Raw genomic sequence first — 10,656 nt, 5'->3', positions numbered from 1 at the left:
GTTTTAGATGCTTGCTAGCTAGCGAGCGAGCTAGCTAGCTAGCGAAGTTAGCTAAGTAACATCGTGACCGCTTTAAAACGGTAAGACTACAGCTTATATTACTTTAAACTGTTTAGATAGTGTGGTAAAATGTAAAAATGTTCGTGTCTATCTATCTGTCGCATATGGGACTTAGAAGTAAATGCAAGCAGATCCAAAATAGGATAATAAAAAGTTAATGGCGACACTTGGTTGATGGCGCACCTCATCTTTAGGTGTAATTACGTTCCAGATAGTGATTTCCTGCGCTTATTTTTAACGCTGTAAAAATGTGCCGCCTGACTATTGCAACTCTTTTACCTAAACTCAGTCATGACTAACCTGTTACCTGACATATTACTACGTAGTTAGAAGTAGAAAAAGTCAAACATGATTTTATTCACACATGCAGCAAAACCTAATCAAATGCAGATAAATAACGCGGTGAAAAAGCAAATACAGAAATACAATGCTCGTTCAACAGAAACCAATACAGAAAAGAGCTGCAGATTATACACAGTAAACAAATACTTTTCTTTGTGCGCGCAGTTATAAAACCCACCGTCAGGGGGCAGCTGCAAGCCCGGCTAGCTCAGTCGGTAGAGCATGAGACTCTTAATCTCAGGGTCGTGGGTTCGAGCCCCACGTTGGGCGCAAGCTTTTTTCTTTGCTCTTCTGGTTTTCTACTTGTCACACGGGTTTATTGCACTACAACAGGGCTATTCAACTTCACGATTCTTTTTAACATTGACACTAATATGCATGTTTCTATGTAAATGACTTCAGGTAGCCTACTCGGTCACTTCTCAAAAAACTATCAGTAGATTTTAAAGGCAAACAACAACTCTGATAACGTGCATGCAGTATTAGTTTTCAATAAACCTGAAAATAACAATTACAGAACGAAATAAAGTTTTATTTCAAATAGGTTAAAAAGAAGACTAATGTCATTCTGTAAAGTATTATTCAACAGTCATTTAAACAGACTGAAGTCTTCATCAAATGCCTGCGTTATAATAGTTTTGGTATAACGTCATTAGCAGTTGCCTCTCGCTGCATCTGATGTACACACGCCGCCCGCCCACTGCGCACGCACACACACATTAGAAGAGCTGCTGACGCCAGAAACATCAGCGAACCTGAATATAATGAGCTGGTAATGTTCAGAGAGGTGGGTGCGTACATGCTCGTAGCATGATAATACATACGTATACACGCGGCCCTTCCACCTTCCACGCACACACACTGCTGCCGGCAGAAAAAGTACTGAACATAAAGGTGGAGTTCGTTTTAGGGACCAACTCCAATGTTTTCTTTTCATTTTCAGCCGTAGCTTCCTAACAGGGAGGCTGTCATTGGCTGGTCATGTTCACATTACTCATACATCTGCGCAAACATAGAACTGCAATTAAGAGAAGGTGCTCTATGGACGATAAAATGATCTGTCCGTTCTGGCAGATCGCCAACACGTTCAAATCCTTCACGATCATTTATCGTCAAATCGCACACCCCTAACACAAACACGTGTGCCACTGCACAGACACATTGGCTCGCCACACACACGTACACATACAGACACGTCCACACACAGCAGGGCTCTAGACTAACTTTTTGCACTGGTTGCACTGGTGCGCCTAACTTTTTTTCTTAGGTGCACCGGCACAAAAATTGGGTGCACCGCATTACACTTAATCTATATATTTCTGTACGCATCAGTACATTTTGTACATATGAACGGGCTTAATAAGCCAATGTCAATTAAAAATGATTAAAATTATATACACCATTATTTATTTAACAGTTGTGATTAAGATGTATTTTGTTTTGTTCAACACGTTTTTAATGCAGCTACAGTATCTCTTCTCTCATCTTCCTCACCTCTCTTCCTCAGTTTCTCCTGTGTCTCCTCTCTTTCCAAAGCTGAGCTCCAGCTGACAGACTTTTCATTCTGTTTGTTACAGTTTAGCTGTATGCAGATATCATACTGGCAGACAATGCTCCACTGTAGCAGGATGAGAACAATACTTTTTAAATGGGCGTTCGTCATGTAACCATTTACTATAACTCCTTAAAACTAGCTGACTAGCTAGTGACTCAGCCTTCATGGATGAACCACACACTTTAGCAGATTGAGTGCATGGGTTGTTTTGCTCACTGTTGCTCATGACATGCTAGTTGAATAGACTGAACTCCATTGACTATGCTAGGCTAAGCTAACGGTAGTGATGCCGGTTCTGATGCTGATTGTTTTTTCACTGTTCTGCTGAAGTTTCCACTCCAGCTTCCTCCTGTACTTCTCCTTGGCACATAGCAGGTTGTGATCCGACCTGCCCAGTGGGGGGAGGGGGGAAGAGCTGTAAGCATCCCAACATTAGCATACAGCAGGTCTATTGTTCTTCCCTCCCTGGTGGGACAGTTCACAAGTAGGAAGAGTTTTGTCCAGGTTGATATGGTTGAAGTCACCTGAGAGACTATTAAGTCTCGTTTCCATCAAGCACTACAGTGCAGTTCTGTTCTGGTACTGGTTGTGGGCACCCTTCTGTTGGGGTACTAGTTTGTGGTATGTCTGTATGGGACGGCTTCCCGACCCATGCCGAAACCCGTGCTATCTGGTCTCTGTGGCGCAATCGGTTAGCGCGTTCGGCTGTTAACCGAAAGGTTGGTGGTTCGAGCCCACCCAGGGACGACAGCTTTTCTTGTAACCACAAAAGACAAGTGCTGCTGATTCCCTGACCGCATTTTTGTTGACTTTTGTTAACTCTGCTACAAAATGATTACAAACAGAAATTTAGCTACAAGCAGCAATTCGGTAGGCACGCAGCAAAGAAGCTAAAAAGTGTATTGTGGTAATGTTAAGCATGACAGGTCAAACAAAAAGCACGCCCAACGTGGGGCTCGAACCCACGACCCTGAGATTAAGAGTCTCATGCTCTACCGACTGAGCTAGCCGGGCTACATGTGTGTTCCCCTAACCCCTCCCCCCATGTGTGTGGGTGCGGGTAGGATTGCACTAGTTCCTTTTTTGTCATGTCTCTGTTTCTTCATATCACATGGTCAAAGAATCCAGTCCGAACACTGGCAGCATATCCGTCTCTGTGGCGCAATCGGTTAGCGCGTTCGGCTGTTAACCGAAAGGTTGGTGGTTCAAGCCCACCCAGGGACGTGATTTTTTTACCCAGCTTGTAGTTTTGGTTTAGTTTAGTTGTAAATAAGTGCCCCCTGTTTACTTAAATTGCTTGTTTCACTCAAATCTAGTCCCATGGTTAGAGTTTTCTCATGTTTCATCAATTCAGCCAATACACTAATTATTCATTTGTCTTAAGGTTCTTGTTCATAAGTAGTCTTACGTGGACTGAATCAGGTCTAGCCATGTCTGCCACTCAGCGGCTGCCCCCCCCCCCCGACGGAAGTGTCTCTGAAAATTAAATTAAAAGCTTTTAAAAGGTACAAATATAAAAACAATCGTCCCTGGGTGGGCTCGAACCACCAACCTTTCGGTTAACAGCCGAACGCGCTAACCGATTGCGCCACAGAGACAACGTGCTCCCATGTTTTCAGACTGGATTCTTTGACCATGTGATATGGAGAAACAAAGGACAAACTCGAATTAAAGCTGCAAGCAGCATGCCCCACTCCGCATGACTGCCCACTCCCCTTAACGTCGTCCCTTCCCTCCCCCGCTCCCCACATGAGCTGCAGTGATTATGCCAGTGGTGGGAAAAAGTGGCAGACATAAGCAGAGATGTCAGTGGGTGGCGCTGTCCACAGATGTCCACACATGGTCAGGGTTAGGTCTGTATTACATGTAAAAAATTTGAGGATTTTAGGAGTATCTGTGGTGGAGTTATGCCAGCTGTAGTACCCTATGTGTCCACTGGGTGAAGCCAGACCCCCCTGAGAATAGTGGAGTTGATTCATACATAAAAATGATCAAAAATCAGTTACTTCCTGTTTCCTGTAGGTGGCGCTGTGTAGGTGACTCGTGAGCATGCAGTCCGGGGATGGTCCGTTATGACATGAAAAAGATGGAGGATGTTAGGATGATGTACGGTAAAGTTAGAAGCAGTTGATGATTGATGGCGAAGGTTTGACAGTCGCCACCGCCACGGGCAGCCTGATACAGAAAACCACACAGGTGTCTCTGTGGGACTTCAAGTCTGTGATCCTCATTTGGCTGTGTAATGACGGAGGACAAAGGATTAAACAGTGTGAGAGAAGTGCATGTCAGTCAACATGGCACTTCCTGTCTCCACCACAAGGGAGTGCCATGAGCGGCACAGATCATGATCACTGGGTCTTGGCTGACACGTCTCTGCAACACTGTGTAGAAATCGGGGGCAGTGTCACTGGATTGGCAGACCGGAGTGGTGGTTCCTCTTTTTAAGAAGGCAGAACAGAGGGTGTGCTCTAACTACAGGGGGATCACACTCCTCAGTCTCCCTTAGAAAATCTATGCCAGGGTACTGGAGAGGAGAATTTGGCCTATATTTGTATCTCTGATCCAGGAGGAGCAATGTGGTTTTCGTCCTGGCCGTGGAACACTGGACCAGCTCTACAACCTCCGCAGGGTGCGGAAGGGGTTCATGGGAGTTCGCCTAACCAGTCCACATGTGTTTTGTGGATTTGGAGAAAGCGTTCGACTGTGTCCCTCATGGCATTTTGTGGGAGGTGCTCTGGGAGTATGGGGTCTGAGGCCCTCTGCTAAGGGCTGTCAGGTCCTTGTATGACTGGAGCAGGAGTTTGGTTCGCGTTGCCGGCAGTAAGTCAGACCTTTTATCCAGTGCATGTTGGACTCCAGTGTGCACTGGGACGGTTTGCAGCCGAGTGTGAACCGGCTGGGATGCAAATCAGCACCTCTAAGTCTGAGGCCATGGTTCTTGACTGGAAAAAGATGGGTTGTTCTCTCTGGGTGGGAGGAGAGCATCTGCCCCAAGTGGAGGAGTTTGTGTATCTCAGGGTCTCGTTCACGAGTGAGGGAAAAATGGAGCAGGAAATTGACAGGTGGATCGGTGCAGCTTCCACAGTAATGCAGTCGCTGTACCAGTCTGTCGTGGTGAAGAAGGAGCTGAGCCGAAAGGCAAGCTCTGGATTTACCAGTCAATCTACGTTCCTATCCTCACCTATGGCCATGAGCTTTGGGTAATGACCGAAAGAATGAGACCGCGAATACAAGCGGCCGAAATGAGTTTTCTTCGAAGGGTGGCTGGGCACTCCTTTAGAGATAGGGTGAGGAGCTTGGTCACCCGAGAGGAGCTCAGAGTAGAGCCACTGCTCCTTCACATCGAGAGGACCCAGCTGAGGTGGCTTGGGCATTTGTTTCAAATGCCTTCCTGGGGAGGTGTTCCGGGGAGCTGTTGCTGGACCCATTGACAGTAAAAACTATGGACAGAGCTTCCGTGACGTCACCCGTTTGTTTCCGAAGAGCCGTTTTGAGGCTCGGTGGGAGGTTCCGGGACGTGATGACCGCCGCCATGTTGGTAGCGTCACCTCCAAATATGGACAAAGAGGGGGAGCAGGGGAGCGGGGTTTAGATGGGCAGGCGATCGTGGAAGCAGGAAACTCACGCTGTGATACGTCAACTGTCTGTCACTCAAGCAGCAACGCCCATAATTATGTGTAATGTTAAGTCCGAATACAATTGCAACTGAGAGAAACAAAAGAAAACAAACATGTACATTAACATTTAACACGTAATAAAAGTGGAGAAAAAAATCTAATTGAATGATCAAACATTCTTTTAAGCCTACGTTTCATAATATACATTGTAACACTCGACCATCATTTTACAGTCAACGTTACCACAAAAAACAAACTAGGGACGTTACCAATTTCAATTGTTTAATAAATAATAATAATGCCCCGCAAAACAATACACTCCCACAAGGAAACAAAGTTTTTTTTCCAATCTAAGTATTTCTCACCAAACCAAAATTCCACCCCTTTCCCGCAAAACTTTCACCACAACAGGCAGTCCAAAAGGAGGCCGAAGACACATCCTACTAAGAGAGAAGAAAAGAAAAAAATGTCAGTTTTCTTATCCTGTGGGTGGCAATGTCCATTCCATATGAAAGGTCCCATAAATCCCAAAGTCTTTCAAAGGTAACAAAAATAAGGTCCCATAATACAAGTTGTAGCAAAAAACGAGTTAGAAGCTTCTCCCTCACTCACCCTGGACATCAGGGGTTTCCATCCGGGCTTTGTGGTGAGGTGATTCTCTTCCCAGTCTTTATTCTCACTTAAGGCTTATTTAGCCCCCTTCTCAGACATTCAGAGTCCCTTCTTGTGTATTCGCTGGGGTCCCCTTTTCACAGAACCACAGACTCCTTTCCTTCCTGGTTCTGGGTACTATCTCTCCCCCCTCTCAAACATTTCTCACTCACCCTTTTTCAAAGCTAAGCCACACACCCAGCTAACCAGCATGACACAGGAAACACTTCTCCCCAAACAGGAAGGAAACATACATATACACATGCACATATATTTTCTCATTTTTGTGGTGGTGCCACAACATGATACATTTGTTAATTGTATGCATTATATATGAATTTGAATTATTTAAATGCATTCCTTATGCAATATATGCCGTTATTTACACAATGAAATGTCCTTAAAACGAACAGAAGTAAAATAAAGACACTAGACTAAATCAATTCTGCTCAGTAACATACAGCAACAACGTCTGTCTAACTTGAAGATAGGTTCTAGCCTAAATGTTTCCTACATTTATTCACTGACAGAGAACATTCCCAGCTTCGAAGTGTATTTAGCAGCTTAAAAAATAGTCATAGGTACACTACGTATGTTGGCAGCAATTCACCAATCAGCTGAATGCTACGTCATACGTACACTACGTACGTTGACAAGAACAAAGTTCATTTCGGCCCAGACTTTTAAAAACGTGTGTGCAGAACTCATACGGCCCTCTCACTGCACCGTGCAGCGCGCACACAGACAGACAGGGTTTAAAGACGTTTCGCTGCTGAACAGCAGAAACTGCAGTTTAGGTGAACATACAGCGGAGGAGCAGGATTTGTTGCTACTATGAGGGTCTTGCTAATTTGCTGTTGACCTGAATGAGTGACGATAACGAGCCGGTCATGTTCAGGGAGGGGGCGTGTCATGCTCGTAGCATTATAATTGATGTGATGTGTGATGCGGTGCACCTAACTTTTGTGCCGGTGCACCCAAGAAAAAAAGGTTAGGCGCACCGGTGCAACCAGTGCAAAAAGTTAGTCTAGAGCCCTGGAAGAGACTTGCTTACGAGGCGCAAATCAAGCTGCAGGCGATCAGTTATGCGGTTGCAAACAATAGAGCAGCAGCTGAATCGATGGTTCGGAAATGGAGGAAGCAGGAAGACGAACTGCGGCAAGCAAAGAAAACGAAATTGAGTTTCCGTGGCAACAAAGCGAGGTGGCCACAGTTAGAAGACTGACTCGAGCAATGGATTGTTGAACAAAGAACTGCCGGGAGAAGCGTCTCTACAGTCACCATTTGACTGAAGGCAGCGACGATAGCACAGGACATGGATATCGAACACTTTAAAGGAGGTCCGTCTTGGTGCTTTTGTTTTATGAAAAGGCGTCATCTCTCGATCCGCACAAGGACTACCGTGGCGCAGCAACTTCCAGCGGATTATAAATAAAAGCTGGCCAGCTTTCGCGCCTACTGCAGTGGCAAGATTTCCAGTAAAAACATTCAGCCCAGCCACATCATTAACATGAATGAGGTCCCCCTCACTTTCAACATCCCCGTGAACCAAACTGTGGAGAGAACGGGGACCAGCACTGTATCAATACGGACCACGGGGCATGAGAAGTCAGCGTTCACTGTTGTTCTCGGTTGCCATGCCAATGGACAGAAACTTACTCCAATGGTGATTTTTAAGCCGAAGACGGTGCCTAAAGAACAGCTTCCAGCAGTAGTCTTCGTTAAGGCAAATCAAAAGGGCTGGATGGACGAGGAGAAAATGGGCGAGTGGCTCAGGGAAGTTTACGTAAAGAGACCAGGTGTTTTTTTCCACGTATCACCCTCGCTGCTGATCTGCGATTCCATGCGCGCCCATCTCACCGGTGGCCGCACCTGCCCCCCTGCCAGCTTTAATGTGACACCCCAAATAAGAAAAGATAAGATAAAACTGGGAGGAGACCCCGGGAAAGGGGTGTTTTTTTTCTGAGTCTGAACAACACGAATCCGGATATATTCAGATAGACCTCGATCCACCTCTGGGAGGTGCATCTAGCCAGATTAGCTCAAATGTGACTCAGGTCTGAATACAAATGTGGCTAGTGAATACGGCTAGCAACATGATACTTAGGCCCCGTTCACACTGGAGAAAGTCATTCCAGCTAGAGTAGGATTGAGCCCAGACAGCCTTTAAGGTGGATGCGTTCAGACCTATTTTCAAATCTGGCTAGCACACAGTTGTGTCCGCACTCAATCCGGCTTCATCCAGCGTGTTTGCTGTTCTCCAAACCACTAGGTGGCGCCTCGTAATATGGCTAATAATGTGGCTAGCCGGATTCGCTAGCCACATTTGCGTTCACACCTGAGCCACATTTGAGCCAATCCTGCTAGATCCACCTCTCGAGGGTGGATCTAGCCGGCTTGAAATCGGAAAAAACACATCTGGATTGATCTGGATGCGGCCAAATCGTGCTTAAGCCACATTTTTTTCCCCAATGTGAACGGGGCCTAAGTAACCAAATAATGCAAATGCAGTTATCTGTATTTGAGCCATAACAGAATGGTGTTCCCTATTACTTGCGTAGACGCAAAAACGTCCCTGGGTGGGCTTGAACCACCAACCTTTCGGTTAACAGCCGAACGCGCTAACCGATTGCGCCACAGAGACCCTGGTTGGTGGGCTTGAGGGGGTGCAGGTGGCCGCAGACGCGTATAGCTAATGTAGACTGCCAGCTTTAATGTGACGTCCTAAATAAGATAAGAAAAGATAACATAAAACTGGGAGGAGATCCCGGGAAAGGTGGGGTACGGGGGTCAGGGTGATGTTAGTAATGGGGAGGTGAGAATGTTAAGTGTGGTTAGGGAGAGGTACATTATTGAAGGAAGGTGTGAATGGTGCATCACAGGAGGGGTGAGGGGGAGGGTGGTCAGGGAGTGGACATAGGCCCCGTTCACACTGGGGAAATCAATCCGGCTCTCTGTCTCCACTCCTGAAGGCTGTCTTCTTCCTGTTGAGTGATGCCTTGATGTCCTTTGTTACCCACGGTTTATTGTTGGGAAAGCAGTTTAGTCTGAGGCCATGGTTCTTGACTGGAAAAAGATGGGTTGTTCTCTCTGGGTGGGAAAACATCTGCCCTAAGTGGAGGAGTTTGTGTATCTCGGGGTCTCGTTCACGAGTGAGGGAAAAATGGAGCAGGAAATTGACAGGTGGATCGGTGCAGCTTCCACAGTAATGCAGTCGCTGTACCAGTCTGTCGTGGTGAAGAAGGAGCTGAGCCGAAAGGCAAGCTCTGGATTTACCAGTCAATCTACGTTCCTATCCTCACCTATGGCCATGAGCTTTGGGTAATGACCGAAAGAATGAGACCGCGAATACAAGCGGCCGAAATGAGTTTTCTTCGAAGGGTGACTGGGCACTCCTTTAGAGATAGGGTGAGGAGCTTGGTCACCCGAGAGGAGCTCAGAGTAGAGCCACTGCTCCTTCACATCGTTTCTCGGCTGGCCTGGGAGCACCTTGGGATTCCCCTGGAAGAGCTGGAGGAAGTGTCAGTTGAGAGGGAAGTCTGGGCGTTCCTGCTTAGACTCTGGAAAACGATGGATGGATGGGTGTATGGTCAACCCAGGAGGTCCAGACCTTCCTGGGAATCCTAGGTGACAATATCCAAAGGGAATCGGGTGGATCTATGAGAAAAGAGAAAGTGTTTCAGGTTGTTTTCCAGAGGATAGCTAGAGAAGGATTTCAGGGAACATCAGACCAGTGTCACATTAAATGTGAAAAGCTTCAAGGGAAATAATTGGTACTTGAACCCCTGTTATGGGTTCAGTTAGAAAAAAAACAGTTGAAGAAATTAACAAGACATACAGTGAAGAAACTTGCATCCCGATTCAGTTTAACATAAAAACACTCACAAGTGGAATAAGCTGTCCCTTTCTCTGCCAATGAATAGATATTGGAATTTCTGAGAACCCTGGCGTCATGGACACTTCCAGGCCATCCCGTGTAGATGTTGGTGAAACTGTTGGAAGAACATTTTCATCACACAGAATTACAGAATTAGTAATGTTCAATAGATATATTTCTATTGTTACTATTGATAATATTACTCTCACAATAAGTTATGTCTGTTAAATATTGATTTATAATTCTAAAAAGGGTCCACACTTTAGGTAGTCTATATTATGACTGAGCATAGGTGTACAAAACAAACTTCCACTAGTAAGGCAAGTGCAGAAACACTATAATTTTGATTAAAAAATGAATTCATGAGTCTTACCAAAACTGATGATCCATGACCCCCCTGTAGGAGTGCCAGCCTTTACGGTTAAAATAGTCAGTGTGGTTGTCCTCAGGAGCAATAATGGGAATATGACTCCCATCTATAGCCCCTGTGCACTGAGGGAACCCCCACCGCTGTCTGAAACCTTCAATGACCTCTTGCAGATCATACCCCTGCG

At 45.9% G+C, this 10,656-nt stretch overlaps 6 non-coding genes across 6 annotated transcripts; 3 read left to right on the top strand and 3 right to left on the bottom strand.

Annotated features, from left to right (window-relative positions):
• Positions 1 to 599: 599 nt before the first annotated feature.
• Positions 600 to 672, top strand: trnak-cuu (transfer RNA lysine (anticodon CUU)). The gene has a single exon. It is a non-coding gene; the product is annotated as a tRNA-Lys (tRNA).
• Positions 673 to 2,630: 1,958 nt separating this feature from the next.
• trnan-guu (transfer RNA asparagine (anticodon GUU)) lies at positions 2,631 to 2,704 on the top strand. Its single transcript has one exon. It is a non-coding gene; the product is annotated as a tRNA-Asn (tRNA).
• A 194-nt stretch (positions 2,705 to 2,898) lies between these two features.
• Positions 2,899 to 2,971, bottom strand: trnak-cuu (transfer RNA lysine (anticodon CUU)). The gene has a single exon. It is a non-coding gene; the product is annotated as a tRNA-Lys (tRNA).
• A 136-nt stretch (positions 2,972 to 3,107) lies between these two features.
• Positions 3,108 to 3,181, top strand: trnan-guu (transfer RNA asparagine (anticodon GUU)). The gene has a single exon. It is a non-coding gene; the product is annotated as a tRNA-Asn (tRNA).
• A 300-nt stretch (positions 3,182 to 3,481) lies between these two features.
• On the bottom strand, positions 3,482 to 3,555 carry trnan-guu (transfer RNA asparagine (anticodon GUU)). Its single transcript has one exon. It is a non-coding gene; the product is annotated as a tRNA-Asn (tRNA).
• A 5,240-nt stretch (positions 3,556 to 8,795) lies between these two features.
• Positions 8,796 to 8,869, bottom strand: trnan-guu (transfer RNA asparagine (anticodon GUU)). The gene has a single exon. It is a non-coding gene; the product is annotated as a tRNA-Asn (tRNA).
• Between the last annotated feature and the right edge of the window lie 1,787 nt (positions 8,870 to 10,656).

The sequence above is a fragment of the Parambassis ranga genome, chromosome 18 (assembly GCF_900634625.1).
Source record: "Parambassis ranga chromosome 18, fParRan2.1, whole genome shotgun sequence".
Lineage (NCBI taxonomy): Eukaryota > Metazoa > Chordata > Actinopteri > Ambassidae > Parambassis > Parambassis ranga.
The sequence above is the reverse complement of the archived record's forward strand: the minus strand, read 5'-3'. Positions and strand labels throughout refer to the sequence as shown.